Raw genomic sequence first — 23,543 nt, forward strand, 5'->3', positions numbered from 1 at the left:
ATTTGTCCAGGACTTGGGAGCTGTTAATAAAAATAGTTATTCCCTGTTTTCCTGTTGTTCCAAACCTAGCCACCCTTCTGTCACAAGATTCAACTGACTTGGAATGGTGTACTGTTGGAGACCTTTGTTCACCTTTCTTCAGCATCCCGGAGACCCAACAGCCAATATCTATCTGCCTTTACTTGGAACAATCAACAATATACCTGCACTTTTATGCCTCAAGTGTTCACTGGGACCCCTTCTTTTTTCTCCCAAGTACCTCACCAAGATTTAAGTACTCTCTAGTTCCCTGAGAAATCAACCTTTTTACCATATGGAGATAACCTCCTGCTGTACTCAGCTACTGTAAAGATTCCATAAGGCATGCATAAAAGATTCCATTTATTTGCTGCAACAGTTAGCTGAGAAAGAACACAAAGGAAAAATTACAGTGATCTCTAGACACTGTTCATTACCTAGGACATAATCTAAGCACTGAAGGAATTCAGCTATCTCCAGAGAGAGTTAGGCTGATACAGGAACTTCCTAGACTCACAACTAAGTGCTAGCATTGTGGATTTCTAGGTTTAGCTGGTTATTATTGCAAGCTCTGGGTTCCAAATTTTTCACTGTTACCTCTTCCACTCTATGAACTTATTAAAGATTTAGTTCCTGAATCCTTTGCTTGGGAAGATAAACATAAGCAGGCTTTTCCGAGGCTAAAACAAGCACTGCAAGAGCTGCCTGCCTTAGGGTTACCCAAATGATCAGGTTCAGGTTGATCCGGAAACTTTAAGGTGAGATCTCCACTGGAGGCAAAATATATTAGCCCTTTTAAGTTAGCAAAGAGATCTCTACCTAATAGATTAACTTTAGGTTATTCAAAACCTTTTACTTGATTTGTGCATGAATGGCATAATCAGGCCCCGCGGAACTATGTGAGCATGGTAGTAAACATAGGCCTTTTGCCTATTATAGCATGCAACTTGAGTCAGTTGCTTATGCCTATCTCAGTTGTCTTAAGGTTATAGCCACAACTGCAAATTTAGTGGAAGCCTTGGCAGATTTGACTCTAGAAAATGAAGTTTATTTGCAAACTCCACACATTGTCCACAGTCTTCTTAACTCTGAATTGACAGCATTTCACTGCAAGTGTCACTAGATTCACTTCCTGTGAAATCCTGCTTTCACCACCTAATCTTTATCTTAAACTTTACAACGTTCTCAATCCTGCTACACTACTACCTCTGTCTCACAAAGGTGAGGGCCATGACTGCACTGTAACAGTGTCCCATGGGAATTCCCTGGTAGGCCATCGCTTAGGACTCCGAGCTTCCACTGCAGGGAGCGCGGGTTCGATCTCTGGTCGAGGAACTAAGATCCCACAAGCCACGTGGTGCAGCCCAAAACAAAAACAAACACAAAAACAAAACAAACAAACAGAAAACAATGTCCCATTTTGTGACACCGTGTCCTGAGTAAAGATGTTACCAAGTCCAAGCTTGCTGTGCTTGCCGCACGACAGGCCAATAAATCGGAGATGAGGTGTTGAGGCAAGGAATATGACTTTATTCGGAAAGCCAGCAGACCGAGGAGGTGGCGGACTAAAGTCTCAAAATAACCATCTTATCGGGGTTTGGATGCCAGTTTCTTTTATAGCACAGAGATGGGGAGGAGATGAGGAGGTAAAGTAAAAGGGCCATAAGTTTTGCGAATATCCCCTGGAATGGCCAGCCTCAGGGAGGGGATGTGTTAATTTCTTCTTAATTGCAGCCATCCACAGGTGGACAGAGTCCGTATGTTTCCCTGAACAAAGGCACTTTGGTTTAACGTTCAGGCAGAGGAACAGGGTTCCCCGAGGCAGGCCATTCTGTACAGACAGTATCCTTTTAGTGAACAAAAGCAGCGGAAGGCAAAGGTTAAAGTCAAAATAACAGATCCAACGTGTAGTCAGATTTGGCTCCTCCCTGTTCCAATTCCCTACTGTCAATGTCCATTCCACAGTCTTGTGGAAAAAGGGGTGACGGCCCTTCTAATTGCTTCGTCAGATGGAACTTTCCGGGAGTGTCCACCATCGGTGCCAGTGTTCCAAACATTGTTTTTTTTTTTTTGTTCCTCTCTGGAAAGTGTCTCCTTTACACCTGTAGCCTTAAAAAAATATTCTCAGCCTAAAAATTGAGAGTTATGATCTATTTGACGGGAATTTTGAGAGCTCCAAGCCTGGGAAGCAACATCTCAAGTTAAGGAATTTGGCAGTTTTCTATGTATGGGAAGATGCAAGAGTCTGGGCTCACTGAAATCATTCATTTGATATGTACCTCAGCTACCCGGGGCCTGTATCCTATATTCTCATATCCTGAGTTTCGTCAGGGCTCACCGGCTCACGTTGGAGGGCTGCAATCGCTAATGACTGATGTGTCAGGCAATATTCCATTTCTCAGATCCTCTCCTCTTGGTCAGGATTTTGACCAATATTTGGGAGACATTTCAGGATCAAATTTTGTCCCACGGTGCTGGGAGGCTTATCCCAGGTCAGGGGAGAATTCTTGATATGCCACTCCAGGTGCTAGTTTTTGGACTAGGCCCTATTGATAATTAAAGATCCTCTGGATCCTCTATCTAATTATGACCCAGGAGACATTTTCCCTTGTTGCTTCCTCCCATACCTAGAATCACACTATTACAATTATTTTATGTGATAAATGTGATCTATTTCCTCAAGATGTTTAGCCATAGAAGTATTGTTGGAGGCCTGGTTACATACTGGGTACTGTAAGAGACACCAATCTTATAAAATAGACAGGATATAACTAATGCAGCTAGTAACGTTAACAAAGACACAGTGCAGCAGGGAGACACAAAGAGCAAACAATCTGGAAACAAAGAACAATGATCAGTATAACTACTTGTAATCCAATTGCAATAGCGAGCGACCAGAGGTACCATAACTGAGTTAGTGAGTCATCCGCTGTTTCAGTGTACCAGCAGTGCACACTTAGACATGCACGGCTTAATCTTTGAGACAGGCATACGCTACTGGCAGGATCAACCAGGTAGAGAGAAAAAGATAAATGTTTCAATTCTGCTTACAAGGGTATAATTTAACAAATTACTGTAAGTCATAATTAGTTTAAGGGGAGACTTTTGCTTACACCTGGAAAACACAGATTCAAAACAGTCATTTTTCAGATAGAAACCATACAAATTATAACCATAGTCACCAGTTTACCCAGTTATGTGCAACTAATCGTTTTTGTTAACAGCTTTATGAAGCCATCAGGTTTCCCATTAGAATTCTTCAAGATCTTACCCAGTTCACCTTTATGGTCTGAAAACCAGAAACTTGTATTTATCCGAAGGTCCCTTCTATAAATCTTCTTGAAGAGGAAGCATTTTTGCAAAGGCATCAGAGTGAAACCATAACTGTGTACAATGACGAAAGACTTAAGAAGGCACTTTTTTTTTTTGGGGGGTGTGTAATTCAGATTTTATTGCGTATTATGTCATTCCATACAACTTTAGGTAAACACGTTGAGAAAATATACTGGGAGTATTAAACAGATGATGGCAATATTGATGAAAATGTTCAAGTGTTATACATAAGGTAGTTAAGAGGCACCGCTGCCACCATCATCCCCCCCCCCCCGAAATTTGTACATTTCGTATAAAAAGAGTAAAAATAGTTCATTGGCATTTAACTAGCATTATTCCTTGTAATCTATGAACCACGATATGCCTGAATAACTTCAGAATCTTCAGAGCAAAACAAAGCATTTTCTTCCACTAGCAGACATAGCAGTTTCAGTTTCTTTAAAAAACAAGCAAACAAATCAGCACAACAAAATCTATACACACAACCCCAAAACAAAAAAGTTGGCATATTCCAGTGGTCCGGAATTTTGACCTTTCTATCGCATTAATTCAAGAAATAAAATGTGATTCAGCATTTTAAAATGAGACAAGCTTCTTCACCATAGTTATACTTACTTTATAATTGAAACGATTTAACTGAAGCCAATGTTAACCCAGCAAAAACCATGGCTAGAACTCAAACTGCTCTTTTGATAAAGAAACTTCTTTAAAAGTTAACTATTCTTTAAAAACTCAGACCCGAGCTGCACAGGTGTAATTGAGGAACCAACAACTGACTCTTCCAGAAACCACAGCAGCAGTTCTAAGTGTTTTTGAAGCTGGGGAGTATATACAGAATCACTGTAAACGGCACATACACATCAGTAACTTCCTGCTAAAACAGCATTTGAAAGACTTCTATGTCTATTTTTACAAAGATGAGTGGGCTGAGACATACATTTGGCTACTTGAAAAGAAACAAAGAGAAGGCACGTTTAAATCTGATTACGATGCAGTTGACAAAGTAACGTGGTTACTGCGGTGACATGCAACACTTTCCGATAATAAAGAGAATTCTGACTGGTAACATTTTACCAGGACATACCAGATTTTAGGAACTCCATATAATCTGTAGAATACCTGTATCATTTGGCATACAATGTAACCTAAGAAGATTTATTGCTTATTTGACAACACTTCCCGTGTAATTCAACATACCAAGTCAACCGAATTAGTTAATATCTCTCTTTGGGATGTTTCAGGGGCCCTTTGAAGCACCCCAAAGTTAGCTAGAGGTCAAAGGAACTTCATTATAATTTGATTTGGGAAGTTTTGTTTATATAACATTTTATTTATTTATTTATTTATGGCTGTGTTGGGTCTTCATTTCTGTGCGAGGGCTTTCTCTAGTTGCGGCAAGTGGGGGCCACTCTTCATCGCGGTGCGCAGGCCTCTCACTATTGCGGCCTCTCTTGTTGCGGAGCACAGGCTCCAGAGCGCAGGCTCAGCAATTGTGGCTCACGGGCCTAGTTGCTCCGCGGCATGTGGGATCTTCCCAGACCAGGGCTCGAACCCGTGTCCCCTGCATTGGCAGGCAGATTCTCAACCACTGCGCCAACAGGGAAGCCCGATTTGGGAAGTTTTGTCCGAAAAATAAGAAAAGGGTTTAAAACAGTCAGATAGGATCACGTGTCACTGTGAAACAATAGTTATTCAGTTAGCCAAAGTAACAATAAAAGATTTCAAAGGCAAGTACAGAACAGATCTCTTAAAAGGTAGAAAAACTTAAAATCTGGTATCAAAGGCAGTCCAAAATCTTAAGAAACCTTGTCTTCTTAACAGAGAGAAAAGCGAAATTCAAGTTTTGCACCAGCTTACTTTTAAAATTTATTGACTCAATTCAACTTATTTTAAACTTAGTCAATCCTGACCACGTACAGAACTCTTTTTTTCAGGGTCCACTTTCCATAAACCTTCTGTCACTTATTTTAGCACAATTCTGACTTTCAAGTGGTCAAATATCTGGAGAGACTAATTTTAGATAGACCTTCCTAAAAGATAAGTATTTTAAAAAGTTCACCTAAAGCTCTTATTTCATTTGCATTTTCTTTCCTTAAAAGTGTCTTCACATCAGGTTATTTCCTTGCTGACAAATTTGCAATAGATATAACAAGATTTTATTTAGCTTATATTAAACCTAGGCACAATAAAAGTATTATACTTAATGTTGATGACTCTAACAGCATGTCTATATTAATTAGATCAACAAACGAACGTTAGTACCTGGTCTTAATTAATACTATTTCCCAGTTCACATGAACCTGAAGCTCATTTAGCTCAATTTCTCTTGTATTTCGAATAGTTTGTTTTGTAAGTGCTCACTTTTCTTTAAGCCAATTAAATAGAGCTCATCCACAAATCAACCTCAGCAATGTTATCCAAAGACAAAGACACATACGAGGACACAAACATACAGAGACGTCATAGTTGTCATTTCCAAATTTCAGCAGGGAGTCAGGTACAGCCACGTGAAACCCATCAGTTTACAAAAAGAGGTTGGATTCAAATTAGGTTTCTGAGAGATGGAAAAAATCAAACTCACTTGTCTAGATGGCTGAATTTTTACAGAAAAGACACTTAGGTTTTTTATTTATCCTTGATAAGTCAATTTCTAAATTACTTTACCCTCTTTTAAAAAGATGCATTTTAAAAAGATGGCAGAGATGAAGGTTCCGGAGCAGACCAGAAAGGACGTTTGCATCTCAAAGATACAGGCAAGTTTTTCCTAGGATGACTTTGTTCCCCCTTTGTTTAATATTTACAAGCCTCTTAGATAAACAGGGAGGGTTTGAGGAGTGGTATCTATCGGAGAGTCAATCAACTCGTTCCCCACTGTCAAAGTTCCCTGGGGCTCCTGTGGGGAAATTAGAATCGACGCCTCAAGTCCAAGGGCGTCGCCTGGCCTCTTATAGGTTGTCAGCACAAGGGAAATTGCCCTGCTGTGGAAGTGGCTCCCGGTCCAAATTGGGTGGCCTGTGGAGTCTTAGATGGTGATACTAAATCCGGCTCCTGTGCTCTGGGGGTTCACACAGAAACTTCTATTTGATCCCCGTGGGTAGGGGAAACAGGAGGTGGTGAATATGATGGCGGCATGGGGGGAGGGTGGGCAGTTGGAACAACTGCCGGTGCAGCTTGCTGTTTTGCAAAACACTTGTAACTGCGAGATCCTATAAAAGTTGAGTGAGCCATTCAGGGGCTACCGCCCTTCTGATCCTATATTTTGGGTCCGCACCCTATTACAATAGTATATCATGTGTTTCTTAGTCATAGGCTCAGGGCTATGTTTCACCCATTTATCTAATATAGGCCCCAAAGGGCTCTCCTTCAGGGTAGATGGAGTATTTCCCATTGTGTACACCAAAACGCAAAAGACGCAAGCAAACTCTGGCATCAGTGCACACCAAACCAAGACCAAAACCAACGAACCAGTTCCCAAATCGGTTCTGAGGGGGTGTAGTGGTGTAGAGAGCAGCCGTCTGGTCCAGAAGCCCACAGGCAGCTAGGAGGAGCTGTGTTAGTCCAAAGGCTCCGGGACACATAGTCCATTCTCAGCCCAGAAGGAGCAGCCAGGGGGAACCAGTGGGAGGGCTTGACTAATTGACCTTTGTGCCTGCTATAAAGCTTATTGTTTAGCTCTTCGCCAGTAAAATATGGAGGGTTTGTACGTGGCTGCGTAAATGGGTCTACGAATGATGGACAAGTGTGGTATTTGTTGCCTCCGGAGTGTGAAGAGACCTAAGTAAGACGAGTTGGGCTTGCTGTAGTGTGTTGGGGGGCTGAATAGTTAACAGCTGAGGTTTAGCTGCAAGAGGAATTTCCTGGCTTTTAGAGGATCAGTTAATGCCCAGAAATGTAATAGTTGTGGAGAGCCCTTGAATTTTCTGTGGGGCAGTAGCCCACCTGGATGTTATAGATGGGTCACCAACCATGTTAGGGCCTCGTGCACCAATCTCCTGAGGGGCTCTGGATTAGAACATCAGTATAGTGCCAGACGGTGCAAGGGGACACCAGGTCTTGCCAGCAAAGACTGTGGGCAATAGCTGGGCTGTTAAAATAGCCAGTAGGCAGACAGGTTAGAACATACTGGGTGCCTTCTGCAGTAAAAGTAGACTGCAGCTGGGACTCCTCAATAACTGGTACTGAATAGAACATAATAGCTAGATTGTCCCAGCAAAGTAATTCCCTGGAGCCCTTTGGATAGCCTTAATTAACTGGACAGTATTGGAAATGGGAGCCTTAATAGTGGGGATCAGCACTGATATTTCCGTAGTTGCTTATAAGGCGCCACTCATTAATAGCAGGCTTTAATAGCAGCCAAATGGGGGAATTGAAAAGGAGAAATGGTGTGTTTAATGACTTCTTCTTGTCATAAATTTTGACTTTTGGGCTGCAATCCCACAGCCCCCTGTCATACATGTTATTGGGGGATATTTGCTGTCTTAGGTGGCAGTCTTATGGGCTCCCAATATTCAGCTTCCACCAGGAAGACCAGGGATTTGGGTTTGTTCCAAATGGCGTTGCGGTACATCAAGGCATCCATAGCTGTAACGGGAAAGGGTAGGGCCAAAGGGGCTACCACCACTAAACGATTTTTAATAAAGATTGTTTCAGTAGTGACATTCAATGGAAGTTGAATGCCTTCTACTCCCCTGACTATTATGCGTTGTAATCTAACGCGTGGCCCTTGCTTATAATTGAAGGGTTTCCCAGGAAGCACTGTAATTTGAGCTCCAGTTGTCAATGAGAGCCATAAGAAAAGTTGTTTATGTGTGTCCCAAGGATAATTAGAGAAGTATATGGGCAGTTGTCCCAGAGGAGGGCCACGCTCCAGGGATCTGCCAGGTCCCTAAGGCAGAGGCCTTGGCAGAGGTCAGGGTATAGGATTCGGAGAGGTGACAGCTGCCCATCACTCCAGTCTGCTGAAGAGTCTGTAACGCCTGAGCAAAAATTTCTACCTTGTGCTTGGGCTGTCCCAGGGTTACGTCATTAGGGACCCCGATCTCCAGAGCTGCCAATACAGGGAGGTCTGTTAGTCATCCCATGAAGGATGGAGCTGTGTGAAGCACCACCCCTTGGTGGAGACCAGTAAGGGTCCCAGAAGCCCCTATATCCCTTAAGGGTCCTCTGTTGGGTTCCTGGCCGATGGGGCAGCGGGGCCCGTGTGCCTTTACTGGCAAGTGAGATTTGGGGCTTCAGAAAAATTATCTTTCTCATATCTAGCTACAACATGGATGCAGTCCAATGCCTGTTGTACTGTATCTGACGTTTCTTTGAATTATAACAGCATGGCTTTATAATTAGGGGGAACACAGTTCTCCCCCTTCCCTTGGAGAAATTTTTTCTAGAAAAATTTGCATTTCTATCATGGTATAGTTACATGTCTCTGTTTCTTGTTCATGCTGGTCATCCGATGTTTTGGTGCAATGGATGGTGACAGGGAATACCTGGAAGGGAGTTTTCCTCTTCCCTGACTCATATGCTGCCACTTCCCGTTTAGGGTGTCCCAGTCAGCCTCGGTGGGGTCAAGGGATGATTTGCAACAGCAGCAAGAATTGCAGCAACATAGGAGGCACTTACCTCAGCGGCATTTGCCCGCTCGGGGTGCCATGATGCCCCTGGTAGAGCTGCCTCTGTCATGGGTTAGGGCTGTGTGGGGAACTCATGGATGTATGTTTGGGGTATAGGACGGTTTGGGGTAATAGTAAAGCTGTGCAGAGACTGTATATGTGTGATCTGGGGAGAGATGAGGGGCCTGAGTGCCTTTATGAGTGTACGGTTGGTGTAGCATGGTGCGGCTGGGTGGTGGGGCTGGTTCTGGGTGTTTTGAGGCTGTGTGTGCAGGCATTTGAGAAGAGGTAGGGGTATGCATTTTAATGTTTTGTGTGTTGGATCTGTGTGTATTCCGAGTATAGGGGTTATACATATGCTCATCCTGTAGGGTAAGAGTTTAGGGAGCATATTTTTGGTGTGGAGGAATTTGCAGAGACTGGGGTTGTCAGTGTAAATTGGGGTTGCTAGCTGTGTGTGTATAATCAGGGGATGTGACAGAGGCTGTTTATAGTATCTCAAGAGGGAGATGGGTGTATGTTTGTATTGGGGGTGTGAGTTCATCATGTGTTCTGGGGGGAGTATTTAGGAGAAGGTTGGAAACATTGTGTCTCTGTGATGGTATTTTGTGTTTGTCTCAGCTTCTGAGGCATTGTACATACGTGGATGTTCACAGCTGTGGGGGGACTGTATGTGTTATATTTGGATTTGGGGGGTTGTGTCTTATATTAAGAAGTATGTGAGTTTGGTTTGAATGTATTTGGCTATTGTTGAAGGGTTTGTGTGTTTGCATTGGGGGGTTATATGGGGTTGGGTGGATTTTTGTGGGATATGAGGATTTAGGTGTTTGATTATCGGGGGCCGTTGGGGGTGTGTTTTTGTATTCAAGACTGTGGCTGTGATTTTATTGGGGTTTGTAGCGCATGTATATTGGAGCAGGAGGGTTCTGGGCACACAGGCATCTGCTTATAGGTAGGGAGTTTGTGTGTTTGAGGATGTTTGGAGCTCTGTGGGGCTGTGTGATGGTGGCACAGGCGACTGTGGGCAGGTGGAGTGTGTGTTGGGCTGGAAGGGAAACTCGAGGGCATGTTGGTGACTGTGAGGCGCCCATGTGAACTCCCACGTGGACTGACTTTGTTCCTTCTGACCTTCTATGGCTTGTACACATCCTGATCTTCTGTGGCAGCTACTCCCCTGGAAAAGTCAGCAATACTCTGCTCATTCTTAGCCAGATGAGTCAGGAAATGTCACTTCCTCTGGCAGCTGGATGTGTCTCTTGCAAGTGAGTGGTCCTGGAGTCCAGGGTGCAGGACTGGTGGACAGATGCAGAGTGAGGCTGATTCCCATTCCCCCATGAGCCCTCTCCTCAGTGAGGTGGCCAGGAGGTCAGGGCTGTATCTCCAGAGGGTCAGACATGGCCAGTCCTCTCTAGAATGTGCTGGAGGGGCCAACTCATTGAACGGACCCTGCCAAGAGATAAACAGACCCCGAGGACAATTCCTAAGGGAGAAGTCTATACCTACCCATCTTCCACTTTCTCCTTTGGATGGCCTCTACCACAAGGTAAAAGCTAAGCCCCCTCACACGGCCCTTCTTGGCCTGGTCTTACTGACCGGCCAGTCTCTCCCCACATCCTGGCTCACTCTGGGCCCTCTGGTGATACCAGCATGAGGCCCCCCTGCATGTCAGTTCTCACCTCCTTGCCTTGGCCCTTGCTGCCCTTGCTGTTTGTCCTGCTCTTCCTCCCCCAAGGCCGTGAGTCACCTTCTCCAGGTGGGAAGGATCCACTGAAAATGCAAATTTGGGTAATTACTGCATCACCTGAGTCTCTAGCACGTGCCAGGCACTATGACGCTTGCCAAATCCATAAAAACCCCACGGTTTTTAGCGGGTGTGCTATTAGTTGCACTTTGCAGGTGATGAAGCTGAGGTTCAGAGGTGAGCAACCATGACCAAGTACCCTGTATGTACCAGAATATCAATCAGACTGGTCAGCGTATCCAATGAAGCCAAACATTAAGTCTGATCAGTACGCCTAGATGCCAGGCTGTAAAGGCGCAAAATATGTCCCAGCAAGAGAAGGAGCAGTGCCAAGTACCCCAGCAAAGAAGCAGAGTTCATATCCTGCTTTCCTAATCAAAATAGCTGCAGATCAACCCACAATTTCCTACTCTGTTAATAGGAGGAAAATACCAATGTGCGTTGTCCTATAAAACTACCTTAAAATAATATGTATGATCCCGAGTGCTTTGGTAATGACCCCAAATCATCATCATGAAGTTGGGATACTTCTTAAAACACTGCAAGTCTTACACACTGGCATATAGAATCTGTAAAGTCAGTTCTTTGGGTAATGACGGTAGATAGAAGTGGCCCAGAAGGACAGAAGACAGAAAATAGAGCAGAAACTATTTGTCCAGAGGTGACAATGGGTCATAGCAAAGGTTCAAGCATTGCTAGGGAGGTGGTGAAAATAGTAATGGGCATAGAGTGTAATAAGTCAAAGATATCGAATGTAGTTTACAATGAAAGTTTGTGAAAGACATATAACTAAAAAGATAATAGGCTGGGAGGTGAAATAGTACAAAACATTTGATATATTTTTTACAAGGATAAAAGAAGATAGAAATGAACATTAAAGAGGAGGTCAAATAGAAAAACTGTAAGATGGTAATAACCTCACAATATGATGAGGCAACTTAGATTTATTTTGTTTAAATAAATTGGTAGCCTATATTTAGAGTAGTTTTAAGTTTAAAGAGAATTTGAGCAGAGTATAGAGTTCCCATACACCCCCTCACATCTATTCCCCAAACCAAAGTTTCCCCTATTATTAACGTCTTGCATTAGTGTGGGGCATTTTTTACAATTGATGAGCCAAAGTTCATACATTCCTATTAACTAATATCCATAGTTTACATTACAGTTTACTCTGTTGCATATCCTATGGGTTTTGACGAATGTATGACAAGCATTGACCATTACAGTATCATACAGAATAGTTTAAGTGCCCTACCTTTTCCAGGATGTCATATAGCTGAAATCATACAGTATGTATCCATTTCAGTTTGGCCTCTTTCATTTAGCAATATGTGTTTAGGGTTCCTCCATGTCTCTTCCATTTAGTACTCTTATAGCTCAAGCTGCCATAACATAATACTATAGGCTTGGTGACTTTAACAACTCACAGTTCTAGAGGCTTGGAAGTCTAAGATCACGGTGCTGGCCAATTCAGTGCCTGGTGAGGGCTCTCTTCCTGGCTTGCAGACAACTGTCTTTTTCACTGTGTCCTCACATGGTGGAGAGAGACAGAAAAAACTCTCTGGTTTCCTCTTACAGGGGCACTAATAGAGCCTAATCCTCATGACATCATTTAATCTAATTACCTGCCAAAGGCCTCATCTCCAAATACCATCACTTTGTTAGAGCTTGAATATATGAATTTTGGGGGGACAGAATTCAGTTGCTAGCCTCATTCTTCTAACAGTATAAAATATGACGAATAAAGAAAGCTCATCATTAAATTATCTCTTTTCTAGAGTTTCTGTCCCCATGTAGTTATCAACTCCTGGGTAAGATAGCCTAGGAAAGCAAAATTTTAAAAAACACATGAAGAAGTTTTTTTGAATCTCAAAATGATTTGAAGGCAAGAAACAGTGTTTGAGAGAAAATTGGGGAACCTTACTTGCATAAGAAAAGGTGATATTCCTGTTCAGAGTTGAATGCCATTTTGGAGCCAGTCAAGCCAGGCTGAGGAAGCACATTCTAAGCAGAAGCAATAAAAATTGTGTGCAAAGAGCCAGGCTTGTTCTAGAAATTAAACAAGCCCCACTGTGAATGTGGAAGAGTGAATGAAGGGATGAGAAGCAGGATAGGTGAATGGAAACTAGGTTACAGAGGCCTATGAGTACAGATGGGCATATGCATGTAAGAACACTACTCATGGCAGGGAAAGAACCACCTGGATGTATGAGAAGGAACAAGTTCTTAACACTCACAAAGGAAAAAAAAAAAAGAAAGCCTGGTCTTCCCAGCTAGAATGGAAAACTGTTTAATACATGAGTATTCAGAATAGTTTTCAATCCTGAAATGTGGGGAAAAACTTAACATGGTCTAAACATTACTTGGGTTCCACCTAAAAAGCTTAAAAGCAAGACTCAGAAGGATAAAATTATTTTTAAGTAATTTAACTGCATCCCAGAACAAAGTTCAAGAATATGTACAGAAACACTAAAATATTTAGCACCAGAAAAGGAAAATCTACAGTGACTGTCATCCAATAAAAAAATTACCAGGTATATCAAGAAGCAGGAATATAGAACCACAATGAAGGGAAAAAAAACCTAATTAAAACTGACCCAGAAATAGAAAAATTAAAGCATTAGTAGACAACAAAACTAAAGTAGATATTATAATTATATTTCATATTTTCAAGAAGCTACAGGAGGGATTGGACATGTAAAGGAAGGTATTTTTAAAAAAGCAAATCAACGTTTTAGAGATTAAAACTAAAATAGCTGAGATTAAAAGTACATTGGATAGAATTAACAGTAGATTAGACATTGCAGAAAAGAATTAGTTAACTGAACAAAAAGCAATATACATTATTCAAAATAAACACACAAAGAAAAGAAAAAAAACTTTAAAAAGATATGAATATCAAGAGAATGGGAAGTCAAGTCATAGATGGGGAGAAAAAATTTGTAAAAGACAAATCAGATAAAGGATTGGTATGAAAATATACAAAGAACACTTACTGCTTACCACTAAAAAAAGAGGACAACCTGATTAAAAGTGGACAAAAAATCTAAACTGACACCTCAGTAAAGAAGATATAAACTATCAAATAGGCATATGAAAAGATGCTCAACACCTTATGTGTTTGGAGAACTGCAAATTAAAACAACAATGAGAAACCACTATGCAGCTATGAAGAGGACAAAAATTCAGAACACTGACAACACCAAATGCTGGTGAGGATGCAGAGCAATAGGAACTCTCATGATTGCTGTAGGGAATGCAAAATGGTACAGACTCTTTGGAAGACAGTTTGGCAGTTTAATAAAAGAGTAAATATACATTTACCATAAAATGCAGCAATCAAGGTCTTTGGTATATACCCCAAAGAGCTGAAAATTTACGTCCATACAAAAGCCTGCACATGAATGACTGTGGCAGCTTTGTTCATAATTGCCAAAAATTAGAGGCAACCAAGGTGCCCTTCCATAGATGGATGGATTAAAAACAAACAAAGAAACAAACAAAATCCTGTTCCACATTCATACAATGGAATATTATTCAGCAATAAAAGGAAATAAACTACCCATGAAAAGACATGGAGGAACTTAAATGCATATTACTAGGTGAAATAAACCAATCTGAAAGGGCTACGTACTGTATAATTCTTAACTATATGATATTTTAGAAGGCAAAGCTATGGAGACCGTAAAAAGATCAGTGGTTGTTGGGGGTTTGGGAGGAGGAAGGGAAGAGTAGGTTGAGTAGGTGGAACACAGGGGATTCTTAGGTCAGTAAAAGTATTCTGTGTGATATTACAGTGGTGGATACATGTTGTATTAGTCAGAATTCTCCAAAGAAGCAGAACCTATAGAATACATGCATGTGTCTGTAACAGGGAATTAGCTCTTATGATAATGGAAGCTGAGAAATCCCACAGTCTGCCATCTGTAAGCTGGAGACCCCAGAAAGCTAGTGATATAATTCAATCCTAGTCCAATGGCCTGAGAACCAGGGGAGGTGGTGATATAAATTCCAGTCTGAGGTCAGGAGAAGATGAAATATCTCACCTCACACCATGAGGCAGGAAAAAGGGGCAAATTCTTCCTTCCCCCAGCTCTTGTTCTATTCAAGCCCTCAACAGACTGGATGATGTCCACCCACATTGGCGGGGGGGGGCAATCAACTTTACTGAGTCCACCAATTTCAATGCTAATTTCACCTGGAAATTCCCTCACAAAATATACCCAGAAATAATTTTTAATCTGGGTCCCCCATAGCCAGTTAAGTTGACACATGAAACTAATCATCACAAGTCGACCCTGTGTCAACATGACACCCATATGCATCTCCTCAAATCTTACTTAATCCCCAAATAAGACAATAACAAGGTCTTAATTCCACTTAATATGATACAACAATTCTGAGTCCAATCAAAATACACTAACCCTATCCCCAGAAGAGGAGGTAAATCCTTGTGATATAACTTAAAGTACTATAATGTAAAATTAAGAGTACTTACATATTATGATATAAAATCCATACAACTCATGTTACATAATAAGGGAATATGAGAGAGAAAAAACAAATACACACTTAACACAAATATATTCATAGCAAAAAAAAATGGTGTACTCATGACAATTACAGTCCTCGTTTCTGTAAGTGGTCAGTTACAGCTGGTCTTTGTAACTACTTTCTTATACCCATTCTGTATTCTTTCTATCTTCAGCAGGCGCCTCAGCAGATCGTGGTTCTTCCCTGGTGGGTGACCAAATCCTTCCTTCTTGAATAGTCTGGGTCATTAGTAGCCCTGCCTAGACTGGGTTGTTGTAGTTTTCCACTGAGCTTAATCAAAGAACATGGTAATACTAAGGGATGCCTTAAGCGATCTACTATATCCAGATACACTTTTCCTTACTTCCGTGTGGAAGAGTAGTCCGCAAGTAGTATCCTTGTATCAACAAACACTTTCCTTTCCTTCTTTGTCTGTTGATTCAGAGGCATGAGGAGCCCAAGGTAGCTGGGTGTTAGTCTTAACTCCCAGTTCTTTGGAATCATTGCTGTGTCTCCTGGTAGAAGCATTTTCCCCTTTGGAACTCAGACCAGCAGAGCATAAGGTCACAGGAACAAAAAGCAAAAATTTGATAGTGGGTCACTAGGGATAATACTGAAGAGTTGAAAATAACTCTTCTCATTTTTGTCCCTTAAAATTCCTGGACCCGAGAATCCTGGCTATGGAAGAAAGAGGACCATATATTGGACTCCAATTGAGAGCATATACAACCCTCTGGAGAACCTTGCCCTGGGACAAGCAGAGGTATTGTCACATAGCCAGCCCTGTAACTGAGTCTTCAGAAGGCCATTCCACCATTCTATCAAGCCTGCTGCTTCAGGTAAGACTAGTGAATTCCAAGGGCCCATTGCCTCACTTCATCTGCTGTGCAATGTATTCCTTGATCTTGAGCAATGCTTGCAGAATCCCATGACAATGATAAGTCATTCTGTAAGATCATGGGTGGTAGTTACGCAGAAGTGACGTATGCAGGAAAGGCAAATCTGTACCCAGAGCAAATGTCTATTCCAATAAGAACAAAATACTGCCCCTTGCACAATGAAAGCTGTCCAGTGTCATCAGTCTGCCACTGACTAGCTGGCTGATCACCCGGGGAATAACACCATATTGAGGGCCCACTGTTGGTCTCTGCTGCTAGGTGATTCTTTTTGATTGGGAATTCAGTAGTGGCTGTAGCCAGGTCAGCCTTGATGAGTGGAAGTCGATATTGCTGAGCCCATGTGTAACCTGCGTCCCTGTCACCATGGCCACTTTGTTGATGAGCCCATTGGGCAATGACAGGGGTGGCTGGGGAAAGAGGCTGACTGGTCTCCACAGAACAGGTCATCCTATCTACTTGATAATTAAAATCCTCCTGTGCTGAGATCACCCTTTGATGATGAGCATTCACATGAGACACAAATATCTTCATGTTTTTCAACTATTCAGAGAAATCTGTTCACATACCTCTTCCCCAATTTTCTTTATGACCAACTTTCCAGTCATGCTTTTTTCAATTCCTGACCACCCAGCGTGTCTGACCATTTCTGCTTCCAAGTGTTTCTCCCTCAGCCAGGTGCATGGCCTCAAGTTCTGCCCACTGGGAGGATTTCTCTTCACCACTGTCCTTCAGAGATGTCTCAGAGAGGGGCTGAGGGCAGTAGCTATCCACTTTTGGGTAGTGCCTGCATATTGTGCAGAACCATTTGTAAACCAGGCCTGCCTGAGTCTCCCTCCGTCAATTAAGAGTAGGGAAGTCCCCTTGACGTCATAGGTGCAGGCTGGGAGAGAAAAGGTAGTGTAGCAGAAGTGAGGACTGTGGGCCTTTGAGCTACTTCTTCATGGAACTTACTTGTGCCTTCAAGACCTGCTCTGGCCTGATCACATATATACCATATCCATTTGACGATGGAGTGCTGCTGTGCATGTCCTCTGTTATGGCTTGGTGGTTAAGATACCACTTAGTTCATGATGGGCAGCTCAGGTCACATGGTAACTTGATGGCCCAAGGTTAAGTGTTCAGTCTCTACAAAGTTCAGTAGCAGACCTCTTGTTTCTCAAAAGGAGACTAGTTACCAAAATGATGGAAGGGCCTTGCTCCACAGTTCTTAAGGCCTGTGCTTTGATTCACCTATGCGGGCCTTCGAAAGGCTCCAGACAGCATCCTTATTTGCCACAGACATGTCAACACCATTGTGTCTTCTGGATCTTATGGCCCAAGTGGCAAAGCAGCTTGCACTGCAGCCTGGACCTGTTACACAGCCTTCTCTTGTTCTGGCTTCCATCCTAAACTAGCAGCTTTTGGAGTCACTTCATTAAAATGTCTGGAGTAACACATCCAGATGAGGAATACGTTGCCTCCAAAACCCAAAGAAATCACTAAGAGCTGTGCCTGTGCTTTGGTTGTAGGAGGTGTCAGAGACGACAACTTATCCTTCACCTTAGAAGGGATATCTTGACATGGCTCATACCACTGGGCCCCTAGAAATCTCACTGATGTAGGAGGCCATGGCATTTTGTCTTATCTATTTTCTGTCCTCTGACACGTAAATACCTTACCAACAAATCTAGAGTAGTTGCTACTGCTCGTTCACTAGATCCAACCAGCATAGCGTCAGCAATGTAATAGACCAGTGTGATATCTTATGGAAGGGAGAGTCAGGTGTATTTTCTAGCAAACTAAATAATGGCATCAGGCTGGAAAGTTGATATACTCATGAGGTAGGACAGTGAAGGTGTATTACTGGCCTTGCCAGCTGAAAGCAATCTGCTTCTGGTGGGCCTAATGGACAGGGATGGATAAAAAGGCATTTTCCAGACCAAATCCATATACTTACATACCATTTACCAGGGTGAGTGTTAACTTTCTCAAGCAATGAAACCACATCTGCAACAACAGCTACAATTGGAGTCACCACCTGGTTAAGATTATGATAATCTACTGTCATTCTCAAGATCCATCTCTCTTGTGCACAGGCCAGATAGGATGTTGTAGGAATCACCACCCCTGCCTCCTTCAAGTCCTTGATGCTGGCCGTAAACTCTGCAGTCCCTCCATGAATGTGGTATTAAATTTTATTTATTGTTTTCCTAGGTAGAGGCAGTTCTCCTGGCTTTTACTTCGTCTTTCCCATCATAATAACCCTCCCTCCACAGGTCAGGGAACAAATGTGGAGAATCTGCCAGCTGCTAAATATGTCTATACCAAGTATACATTCCAGAACTGGAGAAATAACCACATGATTGGTTTGGAGAACCATTGGGCCCATGGTGAGACAGAACTGAGCTAAAACTCCATTAGTCGCTTGACTTCCATAAGCTCTACTCTGACTTTTGGGCCCCTGCAATGTTTTAGGTCTCTTGGAATTAGTATCATTTCAAAGCCAGAGTCCGTTGTTCCCCAAAAGGTCTAATAATTTCCTTTTCCCCAATGCACAGTTACTCTGGTAAAATGCCAAACATCATTCTGGGGAAGGCTGGGGCAAGAATTGACAGTATAAACTTTCAGAGTGCACTGGGGTCCTTCCTTAATGGGGCCCAGCCTCTCCTTCATTCCAGGGGTTCGGGATCCATAAACTGGCTCATGTCTAGGAATGTATTGAAGGGATGTGACTCTCTGTGTTTATGATTCAGGTTCGACTTTTATTCACTTGACCTAGAACTTTTCTGCTTATACAGAGAAGTACAAATTTAGTAGGCTTCCTATCTATTTCACTTCTAGGAACACCATGATCAATTAATCAACACCATAAGTCAGCATGAGTCAGACTATTCTGATTGCTGCTTTGACTCTGCTGTACATTAAGGTAACCATGTCCACTTTGCCTTCAGTGGTTGAATATTGTCACTTGGCCCCTACCACCTCAGGATTCAATTACCCTCTTTGCATTTAGGTTTCCCAATGCAGTGATTGCATTTCGCACTGTGAGGTCTGATCTACAGAGAAAGCAACCATAGAGTATTCAAGGTGTCAACTGAAAAAAAAATGCGCAACTTAAAAGTTGAAAATTATGTTGCATTTGGAACATAACTGAGGACTTAAGCCTGGGATACAGCCTCTCAGATAGCTCTGGGGACAGTTCCAAAGAGAAACAGAATATATAGGAGTTTTGCCAAAAAAACCCAAGTAATCAAACATCAAAACTTTCCTGCTAATTAAAGGAAAACCAGACATCTCAAGTTAACGATTTTAACACTTTTCTATGTATGGGAAGATGTAAGAATCTGGGCTTAATAAAAGTATTCCTTTGATATGCACCTAAACTATCTAGGGCCAGTATCCTGTTTTTCTACATCTTAAATCCCCTCAGGGTGCACTATCAGGGGTGGCTGCAGTGGCTGGTGGCTTGGTGGCTGCAAGATCCTTTGTTTACTGGTATGGCAGGTGACATTCTTTGTCCACAAAGGATATTGGGGATCCTCTCATAGATTTATTCCTCACAGTATTGATGGAAGGTAAAACTTCTGGAACCCCCCAGTCAGGTGAGCAGGTTTTAAGTGACAAATCTACTCTAACATTCCTCTATCCCTAAGCCTCTGAAGTTCTTCTCTAGCTTAAACTGAGGCAAGTCCAGCATTTCCAGGGTACTCATGGGGGGCCACCTTTTGGCCTATGTTTCAGCCAACCAACCAACAAAACTGCTAGAGCCCTTTCTAATTCCTCAAGCTGCAACAGTAAATGCAGAAGCCCTATTTAGTGAGCCCATACATTCAGCCTCATTCAACCTTATAAGGAATTCCTTCTTCCATTTTCCCACACCTTTAGTACTTATTCCCACACATTTGCCAAGACTTTGTCTGTGTAACTTAGAACATGGAAGTCATTATTTTGGAATGTAATGCACTTCCTCATGAGTCACAGATTGTATCCCACCTTTAGGGACCTGCTGAGCTTGAGTCTAGTTAAAGGTCCAGAAGTAAGGTGGGGTGGTAGGGGTGGGTCCTGAGGAGACTAATAATTCTGTTACATGACAATTGCGTCAGGGGAAGCTATGACCCTTTCCTCAGGCAATGCAGGGTTAATCCCCTCAGAAGGAGATGGAAAGGCTGATACCCTGTATGTAGAGAGGCCGCTTCCACTGGGGTTGAGGAAGCCATCTCTGCTGGGGCCGGGGAGGCCAATACCACTGGTAATAAAAGATTCATCACAGTTTAGGGGCTCAATATCCCCAGCTTCATCAGGATCTTCCCACGGGTCCCCATCCCGACTTATAAGATCCAGTTCTTTCCCAATCAATACCCTCACATTGATTCAACAGTAGATGCCCTTCAAAACTGGGAGTTCAACTTGCATTGTAATTCAACCAGTTGCACGATGAGGTTCTGTGCTTGATTTCCAGCCCTGTAGCTACAGGAGACAGTGGTCTCCTTCAGGGCACATGGTCATTTATGTGGCACTTGAGCTGGGAGTTCAAATCACCAAGTTCATCCTTTTCTTTCAGTGACATAAGAAGCAACAGAACCACATAAGTATATACACTGGTTTTCCAAAAATGTTCAAAAGTATCATATACGTTCATCCCAGAGAAATTAAATTTTATGTCCATGCAAATATCTCTACATGATTGTTTCTAGCAGCTTTGTTTGTAATAGTCCCAAACTAGAAACAATAAAAATGTTCTAGAATAAGTGAATGGTTAAACAAACCGTGGTACATTAATACTATGAAACACTACTTAACAGTAAAAAGGATTAACTACTGATACATGCAAGTACTTGGATGGATCTCAAAAAACATGCTGGGTGAAAAAAGCCAACATTTGAGGTTGGTGTTTGAAGGTCACATATTATATGAATACATTTATATAGCATTCTCAAGATGACAAAGAAGGAGACAGATAAGTGGTTGCCAAGTTTTAGGGATGGTGCATGGGGGCCAGGGTGGGAGGAAGGTAAGTGTGACTATATATCGGGGTAACAGGAGGGAGATCTTTGTGGTGATGGAACAGTTATGTATCTTGATCTTGGTGGTGGCAACACATGTGATAATATGGCACACATATACCTTGTAGCAATGTCAATTTCCCAGCTTTGATAGTATCCTATTGTTAGATAAAATGTAACCAATTAGGAAAACCGGATGAAGATTACTTGGGGCTTTACTGTCCTATTTTTGCAACTTCCTGTCAGTTTATAATTATTTCAGAAGAAATCATTAAAAAAAGTAATGTGTTCAAATAAGAAAAAGTCTATATAGAAGTGTTTTTTTGAGGGTGCTAAACTCTTCAAGACAACTTCAACTTTCAGGCAGTCATTTTATCATTTGTAACATAATAAGAGAAGCAAAAATTGTATTAGGGACTATATCTTGGGGAAAATTTAATGTAATTTTTGACACACTGTATTAGAAACATTCGTTTCTGCTGAATAATATTTGCTAACTTTTGAGATAGGTTAACCACAGGTAGATAAGTCTAGTAACCAATGAATAACATGAACAGAAAGGCAGTCTCTTAAGATACGTGATATCATGCTCTACGGAATTTTTCATTAATTTAGACAATTTTGTAGAGCTCCGATGTCAAGGTAAGTGACAAGTCCAAAGCTGCTGAAACCTAATGAGAATTACAAGAGGTTACATGGTAAATTGTGGCAAACCGATTCCAGCGGTCCCCAACTTTTTTGGCACCAGGGACCAGTTTCGTGGAAGACAGTTTTTTCCACGGAAGCAGGGGGGATGGTTTAGGCAGTAATGTGAGCTACAGTGGCGGGCGTGATTCAGGTGGTAATGCAAGCAGTGTGGAGCAACAGATGAAGCTTCTCTCTCTCTCTCTCACCCACTGTTCACCTCCTGCTGTGCCCCCTGGTTCCTAACAGGCCTCGCACAGTGGGTTGGGGACCGCTGGATTAAGCGATGAAAATAAAGAGTTACAGAGCTGGTATAGAATTTAAAGACTTCACAGTGACATATTGTTTGAGAGACTCTGAAGTGATTTCGTGGTGTTTCCAAGTTTGCTGGGGACTGGGGACCAGGCCCAACCCAGACTATTTGGCCCCTGTACCGTGATCTTCCCTGAGAGCCAGGCTCTGTTGCTTTCCTGCACACTCCCCGCTCTTTCCTCACAAGTTGTCTTCGTAGCACTGTGCAGCTTTAGCCAGATTTCAGGGCACAGAGAGCCTGCCTTGAACTGAGAGCATCTCTCCCACACATGCGCTTGAGGGCAGCCTGGGCTCTGCTCAGCTCTGAAGAGTCAGTCTTCAATGAACCCTATTACAGTTAAGGAGCTTCTCTGTAGCTTAAAATACTTGAGAAAGAGGAAAGAAAACTATTTTAGAAAGTATCTAATTGGAGCTATCCCAATCATATTTTTCATCAATGACTTTTGTGATTCCAGGCTTTTATAAGCACAATGATTCTGACACATTTTTAGGGAGAAAAGAGAGTGTTCTTTCCTACTTTAGTTATACTCTTTCAGTCACTGTAGTTTCATATTATTGAATGTACAAGACCAAAAACATCCACATATTCATATTCGCATTTGGAAAGATGTGCTTTAAAAATGTTTCTTAAATGCATTCTCACTATCAAAGTCACAAGAATACCTTCTGCAATAGGGAGGAAAAGGTGACTGTTATTTCTCTGTAAAATCAAATAGGATACAGACCAAGTGGTAGGCATTCAATGAACGTGGCCCCCGAGACCATGTGTGGTGGTGATAAAGCCCTGGGATAGGAGTGCTGGCCAGGTCCTTGGTCTCTGGGTGAGTTCTCTTCATCTGTTCCATTAGAGCACTGGTCCAGAGTCCTTTCGGCTTACGCATTCAATGATTCTGTCCCACTAGTTCTTAGGCAAGATAAAACAGAACAAAACAAAACAAAATCAATAAAAACCACTTAAAAAGTAAATGAGCAAACTCTGCCTGACCTAATGTGAAGGAGTCACTTACTGTTCCCTATTTTGAATGGTATCCTTGTAATACCTATAAGTGGTTATCTATCTGGGTATTAAAATGTTTTCATAAGGACCTGCTGTACAGCACAGGGAAAACACTCAATATTTTGTAATAACCTATATGGGAAAAAATCTGCAAAAGAATATATATATGTATATGTGCATATATATATATGTATGTATAACTGAATCACTTTGCTGTACACCTAAAACTAACACAACATTGTAAATCAACTATACTTCAATAAAATAAATAAATAAATTTTAAAAATTGTGTTTTCATGAGTAGATGCTCCGTGAGCGAGCTGCTGGCAGGGGAAAATGCAGTGTGCTGCATCCGTGTGCTTTTTCTGTGCCAAGTATTATTTGAGGAAGGAAAAAAACCTGCAACAATTCTGCTTTTGCAACATGACTTGAATCACC

The 23,543-nt window shown here is 42.1% G+C and overlaps 1 protein-coding gene across 5 annotated transcripts in view; it reads left to right on the top strand.

The window, feature by feature from the left end:
* Nucleotides 1-23,543, top strand: part of LOC137770365 (contactin-associated protein-like 3B) — a 164,790-nt gene that overhangs the window by 7,930 nt on the left and 133,317 nt on the right. For 2 of the 5 annotated variants that reach the window (XR_011075167.1, XR_011075169.1), the window contains exon 1: nucleotides 7,806-16,070. The exons of 2 other annotated variants lie outside the window; for them this stretch is intronic. The gene's annotated coding sequence lies outside the window, so the exon portion shown is untranslated. Of the gene's footprint in view, nucleotides 1-6,029; nucleotides 16,071-23,543 lie in introns of those variants that run through there. One more of the 5 variants, XR_011075168.1, reaches the window with a different exon arrangement.

This window comes from Eschrichtius robustus, chromosome 10 (genome assembly GCF_028021215.1).
Source record: "Eschrichtius robustus isolate mEscRob2 chromosome 10, mEscRob2.pri, whole genome shotgun sequence".
In the NCBI taxonomy this organism is placed as follows: Eukaryota; Metazoa; Chordata; class Mammalia; order Artiodactyla; family Eschrichtiidae; genus Eschrichtius; species Eschrichtius robustus.